The sequence below is a fragment of the Anas platyrhynchos genome, chromosome 5 (assembly GCF_047663525.1).
Source record: "Anas platyrhynchos isolate ZD024472 breed Pekin duck chromosome 5, IASCAAS_PekinDuck_T2T, whole genome shotgun sequence".
Lineage (NCBI taxonomy): Eukaryota > Metazoa > Chordata > Aves > Anseriformes > Anatidae > Anas > Anas platyrhynchos.
The window spans coordinates 9,687,444-9,698,856 of NC_092591.1; the positions used below are offsets into that span (position 1 = coordinate 9,687,444).

At 42.9% G+C, this 11,413-nt stretch overlaps 1 pseudogene; it reads left to right on the forward strand.

The window, feature by feature from the left end:
- Positions 1-773: 773 nt before the first annotated feature.
- LOC119717038 (peroxisomal targeting signal 1 receptor pseudogene) lies at positions 774-2,389 on the forward strand (annotated as a pseudogene).
- Positions 2,390-11,413: the final 9,024 nt, after the last annotated feature.

Sequence of the window (11,413 nt, forward strand, 5' to 3'; positions counted from 1 at the left end):
GATGGCAAAGTAACAGCCTTAAGGACCAGTTTCAAAGGAGCCCCTTTTTTAACATACTGACCTCCCTGAGAGACCATGGTGTTTATGCAGGGACTGAGTGGGACTGGAGCTCAGCAAACCAATTGTGGTATCCCCTCTGTGGGACACATACTTAAAAGATAATAGCTCTGGTGAAACACATCACCCTTTACAGACCTGCCTACAGCTCACATGCAGCCTGGGACTTTTCACTTTTTAATATTTTTGTTTGTTTATTTACTCATTTATTGTAGAATTGAAAGCCTGTGGAGTGGTAGTTGAGGTCTCTCTACTGGCTATCTGCTGTTGGGTACAGAGCATTTGCTGTTTCTTTGCCCATGTTCTTCAGCCCTGACATGCAGCGAGCACCTCATAGCCTCTGCTGACACTGACAATTAACACCAATTACAGTGGCAGTTTTGTGGGGTAAACATCTGCCCAGTGGGAGCCTGAAGGAGACCAACTCACTTCATACAGGCTAACAGACAGCCATTAGGTAATAATGATTTACTGACCTTAGCTGGACTCTAGCAGATGACCTAGATTTCATTATTTTCCCCTGCAGCCTACCAAACCTAGGACTTCTGAAAAAGTAAATCCCAACCATTAGTTAGGTTATTCCTTCCTTGTTTCAGAAAAAATAAATAATCATGCACAGAACCAGTGCAGCAGTACTCTCAGTGCTTTGGGATTGTAGACAATACTAACAAAGAACACTAAAATTATAGTAAAAGCGGTGTTCCTAAGTTGTTATGAAGACATTACGGTGGTTTTCTCTGCCCAGCTCTTAAAGCAACAACTTATTGTGTGTGGTTGCCTCTTGGTCAGTCCCAGCTCTCTAGAAGGAAAGGAGCCCGTCCGACTCAAGGTGTCAGGGCCCCCAGCCTCATGTCGCCGTGCCCCTGAGCCTGGGCTCAGGGCCCGGTTCCCGGCAGCGGAAGGGGTGCCTGGTCCCACATCACAGGCTGCCGGGCCCTCCGTGGCGGCTCCACCTCATGTCAGTGTCGCCCCCAGCCAGGTGCAGCCTGGAGGGGTTCGGGGCAGTCCCCGCAGCCATGAGGAAGCATGTGGAAATGGAGTGCGGGGCTCTAACCCCTCCTGAAGTTGGCTGGCCACTTCACGCAAGACCCTTGTGGCACAAAGGGCTTCAGGGCTCCCTGGCCTGGCCCTCCAGGGCTCCCAGAGCAGCAGTCGTATCCAAACCCCTGGGAGTAGCCTCTGAAGATGGGCTGGTTGGGGAGTTCCTGCAAGAGGAGAAAGCCCTTTTACTGTCCCATGCACCACAGACCTTTAAGATGTGTGATCTATTGGCTGAAGTGCAGCAGATCGAACAGTCAAGCTTCCAACAGGCCCCACAGCAAGCTCCAGGCGTGGCAGCCTTGGTACTGCCTGAAAATGACCCAGAAATTCTTGGCTGCAGTAGATAATGCTGGTGATGTCTCTTCAGATTACAATGAGACTGACTGATGGCAGGAATTCATCGCTGAAGTGACGGATCCACTGTCTGTGTCCCCTGCCAAGTGGGCAGAAGAATGCCTAGAGCAGTCAGAAGAAAAACTGTGGCTTGGGGAACTGGAAGACCAGTCATTGTCAGATCAATGGTATGAGGAATATCAGCCTGAGGATGATCTTAAGAAAACTGCTAGTGATTTTCTTTCTGAAGTGGCTGATCTAAAACTCAACAGTCCTGAGTTCCTAAAGTTTGTCCACCAGATCAGAGATGGGAGGGTATCGATCAAAGCTAATAAGGTGATCCACAGAGACCAAGACCAGGCAGAGCAATGGGCAGCTGAGTTTATACAGCAGCAGGGGGCATCCAATGCCTGGGTGGATCAATTTATGCAAACTGGGAACATGTCAGCTCTTGATATGGAATTTGAGCCAGCAAAGACTGCTGTGGACTTCTGTGACAAACTCAAGGCAGAATGGGAGGAGATGGGCAAGAGAGATGCAGAGGCTCACCCTCACTCACTGATTATGAAGACCTCAACTCCTCTTCATATGACAAGGGTTATCAGTTTGAAGAAGATAATCCCATGAGAGATTACCATGATGCTTTTGAAGACGGGCAGAAAGTGACCTCCCCAATGCTGTCTTGCTCTTTGAGGCTGCAGTACAACAGAAGCCAGATCATATGGAAGCCTGGCAACACCTGGGAACCACCCAAGCACAGAATGAACAGGAACTCTTGGCAATCAGTGTTCTCAGACAATGCTTGGAACTGCAACCTGGGAACCTCACAGAACTTATGGCTTTAGTGGTCAGAGGAAGCTGTGTCTGCATATTGGCAGGCACTGGAACTCCAGACAGGATTTATCTGCTCCCAATACAACTTGGGCATCGGCTGCATCAACTTAGGTGCCCACCATGAGGCTGTGGAGCACTTCTTAGAGGCTTTGCACATGCAGCAGAAGAGCTGAGCTCCACAGGGGCAGCAAGGCGCTATGTCTGACAATATCTGGAGCACTCTTCGCATGGCCCTTTCCATGCTGGGGCAGAGTAACTTGTACAGGGCAGCTGATGCCCATGATCTTCCCACACTGCTTCAGGCATTTGGCCTCCAGCAGTGACTCTGGGATGGGCTCCCCTGTGAGTGCAGGTTTGGCCCAGCCCAGCAGTTACCTTCCCTAGAAAGAAAATGTTCGCAAGGGTTCACACACATCTTTGCTCTGGTAGGGCAGACCAAAAGGCAGCTGTTTCTTGAAGGACCTCCTGCTGAAGTGTGGAACTTCCCCTACCTGTCAGTTGTGGCCTGAGAATCTCTGAGCAGTTCACACTATCATATACATGACTGACTGACACTGCTAGGCAGATGATCAAAGTGTGAAAACAGAAAGTCTTGCCAGAGCGCATCTGCAGTAGTAAACCAGCGTGGCTTTCAAACATTACAATACACATTCTGCAGAGACTACCTGCAGGACATGTCTTGAAGGCTGGTTTCTTTGGTGGGATGGGATTGCCATTTGGTGAAGTATTGAAAAATTCTGGGTTTTCAGAAGAAATCCTAGCACTCAGACTTGAGGCAATGCAATAGGAATAAAAGCCTAACTGTAATCTTCCAGAATACAGCAAAAAAAGGGTCAAGTCTTAATTTTTCACTTGATCATCTGTCATTGTTTTTCCTTTGTGCAGAAGTTCCCCATCTTGTCTGTACTGAATCTTGTTAATTATAAATATCTGTATATGATTCTGTTGGGGAAATTTGAAAAAAAAATAGAGAGAGAGAAATTAAAAAAATACAGCTTCCTCATGAGGGGGAATGGAGGGGCAGGTGCCAATCTATTCTCTCTAGTGGCAAGGGATAGGACCTGTGGGAATGGTGTCAAGCTGCGACGGGAGGTTCAGGATGGACATCAGGAAGAGGTTCTTCACCAAGAGGGTTTTTGCACACTGGAACAGGTTCCCTAGGGAAGTAGTCACAGCACCAAGCCTGTTGGAGTTCAAGATGCATTTGGACTGTGCACTTAGTCATATGGTCTGCATTTTTGGGTAGACCTATGTGGTGCCAGGAGTTGGACTCAGTGATCCTTATGTGTCCCTTCCAACTCGGGATATTCTATGATTCTATGATTCTATTTTTTTTAAACAGAGAGTTTTCTTTTTGCTAATTATCTGATTTATTAAACTTCTCTCAGTGTACAGATATGGTGAAAACACTAAGCCATTCCTAACCCTGCTGACAAATCTCCTTTCCCTAACACACCATTATTTCTTTACATTCACCATATTATTTCCCCAAGGTAACCTCCCGCAGGCTTGTGTGCCCAGCAGAGGTACGGAAAGCTGCTGAGAGGTGCTAGACATGCCTCCACCACATGCAGTGGGACGGGGTCCAGACCGCCTCCTTACACACACTGATGTTTTCGCTTTATCAGGCGCTGGTGCTTTTACGACTTCTTTCCCTGAAGCAATCACTGTTGCTTTTGGAGTCGATCTCCGAACAGATGGAGTTTCAGAGGGCAATAAAGAGGAGGGGGCCTTGCTGAGAGGGAGCGGGGAAGCTGCTCCAGCAGAAATTGGAGAGAGGTGAGGGGCTGGTGCTGGAGACAAGAGAGTGGTGTGAGGGAAAGGAAAGCAATTTCAAAGGGCTCAGACCTTGAAAGCCCAGGGGCTGATGTCGGTGAAGACAGGTTTGGACTCAAAGAGTGGAGAAATGTGACAGAAGTGTAATGAAATGACTGCAAGGCAAGCACAGAGGCTCATGAAAGAAAAGCATGAAAGTTGTTGTTCTCCTCAGACTGACCTTCAAATGTCATGTCTCATCTTCACCATCTCAGCAGCAGTCAGATCTGCTGCTGCTTTGCAGCCAAAGGGAGCCAGACTCCCCTGTGATGGCATTTATGAAAGGGCACGTGTCCAAGTGGCAGCAGGAAAGCTGGCCACCAGGGAGATGGCTGAGCACAGGGAGGATGCCAAGTGAATGAGACATGCCACACTTCTTCCAGACCCAACAGCTCTCACACTGTCTCGCACCCTCCCCATTGTCTTCTTCCCTTGTCAGCTACCTTTACCTTCACCCTTTCTTCATTTCTTCTTCCTGCAGTTAAGTCTGTTTGTCCCATCCTCTGGAAAGAACAAACATGGAGAACCATCAAACACTGGCCACTTTTGACCACAGTTTGTAACTCCATCCTGGCTGGCTCTGTGTCACAATTCATCTTGTGAATCTGCCCCTGTTACAGTGTAATATCATCTTCAGACCAGTTCCTTGAACTCAGAAAATACAAAGTTTTGTTAAAGGAACAAACTGAACTGGATCTCCTACCCTCCAACAGACTGGAGCCTAATAGAATTGACAAAGAAATATCCTAACAGGCATCCTTTGGGTTTCTCAAAATTATTATTTTTTTTTTTTTTTATTCTACCGTTAAAGTAATTCACTGAAAATTTTAAGCCTAACAGAGAAAGATTTGCTCTGCTACTGAGCCCATGCATAGCAGAACACTAAAGGGCCCAGAAAGGTAGAAAATCTTAATTCCCTCATGTTGTATCTATTCCTGAAATCTGCAGGTTTCTTTTTAAAGCTTAGTTCATACCTTACTTCATACCTATCATCATAGTCCAAGAAGAAGAGGCAGATGTGGTGGAAAAAGGTGTGAGGACTAGGAAGACAATAAGAAAGAAACTTTCCTCATGAGAGACTATTCTGAAGCCCTCTAAAACAGCACATTCATTCGTCTTTGCATTACTGTGTCTCCCAAAGCCAGTTTCTTTATATGCCTTCCCTTCCTTTCCTTTTACTACAAATAAATACTGCTGTCTGTGTCATGCTATTAATTTTTAATATCCCATTTAAAGAATAAACATATTTTTAATAAAATCTCCCAATTATTTATCCAAGAAAATTACCAAGTAAAGTGTACAGCATGTACTGATGCAAAAAGTGACTTTCTACACTGACACTTTCCAGCCTCCAACACTGGGCAGCAATTTCTGTTTTAAAAATAATGTTTCTTTTGTCAGCTGCATTCTCACTTATTGACGTTGAAATGACTTATGGCAGAAATGCATACAATGGTGACATTGTTATGTTTAACTGCCTATTTTAGCTATAAGCCATAGAGATTTGTATATTCTTATGCTAACAATATTGTTTGGCCTGCTTTTTTGTGGGTAAGCTCTTGGTTTTGGGTGACTTCCTTTACCTTCTCTCTGTAACAAACATGTTTGTTTTTAAAGCTAATCATTAAAGTCACTTAATATTTAAAGTCACAAACTAGTTTTTGCTGAATTGTAACACTGGAAGTTTGGCAATTCCTACAGCTTCTTATTTTCCTTCTGCAATGTAGCAACCCATTTTTGATAGTCTGGTCTATCCCCCTTTTTTGCATCTATTTGTTGAAATGAAGCTCAAAAAGTTATGATTTCTGTGGCAAGGCTGAAGGCCAATATCTCAGCTTCCTCAAAAAGAATTCAGATACAAAGTTAACTTTTTGATCTTGGAGCTATGATTCAAACCATTATATAATTTTCTCACCAGCAAATGCCTTTTCTCCATCACTCTTATATCAAACAGGTGGCACAAGTCCATGTCCTACCATAAAATATCCCAATATCTCCATTGCAAGTGGAAGAAAAAAGTGAGCAGCTGAAAGAAAGCAGCACTATGTTAAATCGGAGGAAAACTTGTGCCTTGAAAAGAAATTGTATGCAACTGAGGGCAAGGACCCTCAGATCATCCTCAGGATCCTTCTGACCCACCTGAGTGGTATAAAGGCACTCTGAAACAAGGTTCCCTCTTGATTTTGTTCTGATTAAAATCTGACTATATCATTTGCATTATTTTGCAAATGAATTCATTTTTGTTCTTGCCATTCAGAAAACTAATTTCTCCTGCTTGTGGATTTTCTTTTACACTGAGCAAATTGAAATTCATTCCAAGTAACCAATTTCTGAAATTAAAGAAGTCCCAGTTAAGCATTATTCCCAAATCTTCTGGAGAGGAGAAAAAAAATAATAAAAAAAAAAATCTTTGCTTTAAGAAAAATGGGTGATGCATGAAATTGAAACTAGCTTTGCAGGATGAGGTGATGAGTAAAGGTGAAGCACTCCTTTGTCTTCTGAGGGGAGCAGCAAGCAGATCAGTAAGACTGACCCTTTGGCCTCTTGAGATTACTAATAAGAATGCCCTGCTAATTATTGTATTTTTCTGCATGGAGGTGGTTTTTTTTGTTGCTTGTTTGTTTTTTGTTTTGTTTTGTGTTGGTCTGAGAATGGATTCACAATCTTCCCCAAGTCACTGGGAAGCAGCAAAGGCTTATTTGATTGATTGCACACTGGCATAAAGTTCTCAAGGTGGGGTCTAACCCCTGCTCTACTTTACACCTTGCCAAGTCACTCCTGTGTGATGTCAGCCTTTTGGGGTTTAGGAGGAAGTTATTTGCCCTAGAATACTGTTGTACTCCCACAGACATAATTAACATTATTGACTCTCCCCTCACCTTATCTTTTCAAATTCACAATTTCCTCTGAAAAGATTTATACCTAAAATGTTGAAAAACTCTATCATTTAATTTACTGTTTACCTGTGCTAGTGGTTCTAGCTGAAATTAAAGATCTCTTTGTGCTTAAACATGACTCATTCATAGTCAGAATCAATCTAAATTGGATACTTCACAGATTAATAAGGCAAGACAGACCAAATTGGTAAAGTGTGAAGGCAAGTAACTAACTCATAGTAGGCAAAATGTGAAGGAAAAACAACTTTACTGAGATTATAAAACAGGTTACTGCCAGAGACAGGATCCACTGCTCTTTAACCTCACTCTACTACTTTCCCCTTTCATGTAATCACCCACATTCTGGATGAAAAGAAACTGTTGGTTTAAATAGCTATTTTTCTGCAAATACAGTAAGAATAATGTAAAGATAGCAAATCCCACTTAAACCTGAAAATTCAGCATTCCAGACTACCATACAACAGCAACAGACTATTCAATATAAAAACTTACCTTAGAGTGCTTGGAGTGTTTGAATAAATAAGTTTTATTTATAGATCCTTTTCACTTTTATTTACTTAAAGAATAATTTTAAGTTGTATTCATACAATTCACACTGCTTCCTCCAAGAACAGAGCACTGATGCTAATTTTTCTTCCCTCTTCCCAAATCCCCATCCTCTTTCCACATCCTCTTATTTGTTGAGCTGGCAAATGACAACATTTATGTTAATTGGCCATCTGACACACCCCTGACTGGCAAACTGGCTGCCACCTCTTGGCATGGGTGAACAAAGTGCTGAGTGGTAACTGCCTCTCCATGTAGCACTGATCTGAGTTGCAGATCTCTAACCTTGTGCCAACTTTCCTAATCCTTGTAGGATGGCCTGTCCATCTGACAAATTTAGTTGAATACGACTAAATGTTACTAGGGAGCATGACTGGTGATGCGGCCATGCAGATGTCTTTCCTACAAAAGCTGTAAAAAAAAAAAAAAAAAAAAAAAAAAAAAAAGGTAAAAAGGTCTGATGGCATGTCTAAAATGTATTTTGTGGGAAGGTAAGGTCTGTACCACTTGAGGCAATGGAACAAGAGTCATTGCCAATCCAAAGGTCATCTGTCACAGGGTTGTCTTAGGCAAGTGAGCAGTGAGGGGCTTTGTAGGTAAAAGGGAGCCTTGCAGAGAAAGTGATCTAAGAAAACCAACATTCATGCAGACTGCCAAATCATCATGTAAGAGAAAACATGCGACACCAGTTTAGATTTGACATCTCACTCCTTGTGAATTTGCCTTTTACAAACACATTTCATAGCCTTTGTTCATTGAAAATTAGTTTCAGGCCTGTCAATGACATTTGCTTCATAATGTAATCTAAAAAAAAAAAGAAAAAAAAAAAAAAAAAGATTTGTGGCAGAGATGGTAGAATCTGTACTGCAAATCATCCCAACCAATTTCTCTGTAACAAGCAAGAACAAACGCCCATGATATTTCTTAGAATTGCTCCATTGTCTGCTATTGTCAGAATTACCATGCTGGGAGAGAGGCAGGGAAGGTATTCACACTATCCCCCACAGTCTGAATTAGGAGGTTAGGCACCCTGAATTCCCTTATATAGTCAGTGGAAAGAGAGATTCCTCCAAATGCTAATTCAGTGCATGGCTTCGTGGGATCAAGTTAACACATGGTTAACTTGATGTTAAAAGCTGATGTTAAAAGTTGATGTTAAAGCTGATGCTTTAGTAGCAGTGCACATCCCTTCCTCCCTGCTCCCAGCCAGGCACTGACACTACCAGCTTTCAACCTCTCACAATGTGCTACTGCAGTCAAGAGAAAACTAAACCAGGACTAAGAAGAATGGACAGTTTCCTGAGTTAACTCGGTGTCGGGAAAAGCAAGGAGCACTGGCAGAAGCGAGGCAGCCCTCCTTCTCTCAGAGACACCAAGCTCTTGTATTGCCTGGGGGTCTGCAACTTACCCACGGAGCTCGAGACCAGAATTTATCTCGGACACCTCAGTTCATAACCTAAAATTAGGTATTCTGAATACGCTCTATTGTGCCAAAAAGACATTCATTACTGTAGATACTTTTACATTGGCCGAAAATCAACTACATCAACCTATCTTCTCTACTAAAACCTCTGTTCTTCCCTTTCCTGGCAAAGACCCACAAGAGGGGAAGAGGGGTTGGTTATTAACATTATGTCTTTAGCTACCTCTTCACACAGATATATTTTCCCAGCCTCTGTGAAATCCTTTCTTCCTTTCTTTTTTCTTTTTTCCAATTGAATTATACCTTAAGTATCTTCAAGTGCAGAATTGTTGCTGGTTCCCCTTGCATCTGTTCCTAGATGGCTTTGTCTCCAACCAAAGAGAGAACCAGAGCTGTACAGGGTGTGTGTACACCTAGAGGTACTGAAAAAAATCGAAGTCTGATAGATGTGTGGTGTCCATGTATTCAGGGTTAAAATTTAGGTTAAGGAAGTATTCTACCTTCCAGTGAGATTGGCAGGTACAATTGTCTGGGGTGTTTTCTCCTTTTCTCCCTTCTCTTCAAGTACATCCATTTCGTGAGCTTATCTGTCACTGAGTAGATTTCCTGTTGGCTTGAGCAAAGGCAATAGTGAAGGTCTTGCTTGCCCTGTTCTCTTCTTATTTTTTTATTATTTTTTTTCTGTGTGTCTTGGTCTTCTGTTCATAAGAGGACACTGGGGTCTGTGTAGTGGTTTGGGCAGGCAGCATTTTTAATGAGGTAGGCAATCTGCTCAGTGATTGCAGAAACACAGCCTCAAAGACCCTATAAGTACAGGAAAGTTTTATTTTCTCGTGCACCCAAGAATTGCTAGGAGAAGTATAAAGTATGTCGAGCTCACACAGCACTTACCTGAGCTTTCGGTCACTTAATATCAACCTGTTACTCACTGCACTCCTATTTAGTGAAAGTATGGACTTTAGTGAAAATATGGACAGCTCTGTCAGGAGTGATTCTGCATCTCAGCTATGTGCAAAATCAAAAAGTCACCTATTCTACCCAGATTATGTCTTTCCTGCATTGATCCTTTGATATTTTCCTATGCAACCAGGAAGGGAGTTCAGAGCACCTTGGATGTGTGTGTATCCACAATGTCCTGCGTAGAATAATGTAGGGTGGCACTATGCACCTATGTTGAGCTCCATGAATTATTCCCCACGTCTTTCCATTAGCCTCAAGTGAGTTGAGAACAAGCCCCAAATCTCTGAAGAATTATAGCATCTCTCACAAACTACTGAATGAAAACAGGTGGCAGTGGTGACATTAAACTGAAGGCAGTTCTGGCTTACCTGGACCTAGACAAAAATGGACTTTCCGTGTGTTCAGAAGATGTTCCACAGTAAATAACAAAACACAGAGATCCTCTGCCTAACATTGAATGCTACCTCTATTTATGTCACTCAGAGGCATGACCAGCTTAGGGGTGAGAGCAGGGCAGGTAATTTCGCTCAGCTACAGTAGCTAGCTGGTGTAGTTGCACTGTTTCCAGACCTGAACTGCCTTTGCATGACTTTCATCAGCTATTCCACTCCCAGGTCAGCTTTCCAAGCCACCACCCTGACTTGCACAGCACTTGGTGTACAGGTTGGCTGAGGTGGAAAGCCCCCTGCTCCCCCATGATCCCTGTCCACAAAGCATAAGTCCAAGCTCAGCCCTGAAGTTTGAGCAAGATGTTGCGAGGTGCCTGGAAAAAGAGGATTTCTTCTCACAGAAGAGTTTAGTTTTATTTGTCAATATACTTGTGCTTCCCAAATAAAGGCATTTTATATACCATGAGATGGTTGTTTCCCCCCTCCTCTTTTCGTTTAAGGGCTAATTCATACGCAAGCTAATTTGTTCTGGCTATTATCACAATTTATTTCCGTTGCTACAGGGCAGCCAATAACTTTAATAAAGGAGGTTCCAGTTACCCAATCTTCCCAGTTAATAAACTGCATTGAAATACCCAGAATGAATTGGCTCCCACATGCTACAAATACAGAAAATTACCATGCTGCAGTGTTATCACTACCACACAGGTACAATTAAATGTGTGTTATGCATGGAACTGCACAGAACATTACCAGTAACATCAAATGCAATTAAAAAGGAACTATTGTGTTGCTCCATCTGAAAAATCAGCCTGTTTGTATGTACTTTACACTGGATTACTCACTGGATAGGGCAATATTGAACTGTTTGGTGCTTGGGATTCACAGGAGAACACTAAGTAAACAAAGTATAGCCTGCCAGGGACATGGTTAATAGTGAGGAGGTGAGGCCTTCCTCCTTGGGTGAAAGCATGAGATATTTATTTCCTGCATCACTGGAACACTATTTGTTCATTAATGCTGACCCTATTGGATATAGGCACTGTTCAGGGGGTCACAGGTTTTGTTCAGCCATGTGCACGATCCTTCTCCTATAGAAGTGACAGTTTTATACAAGT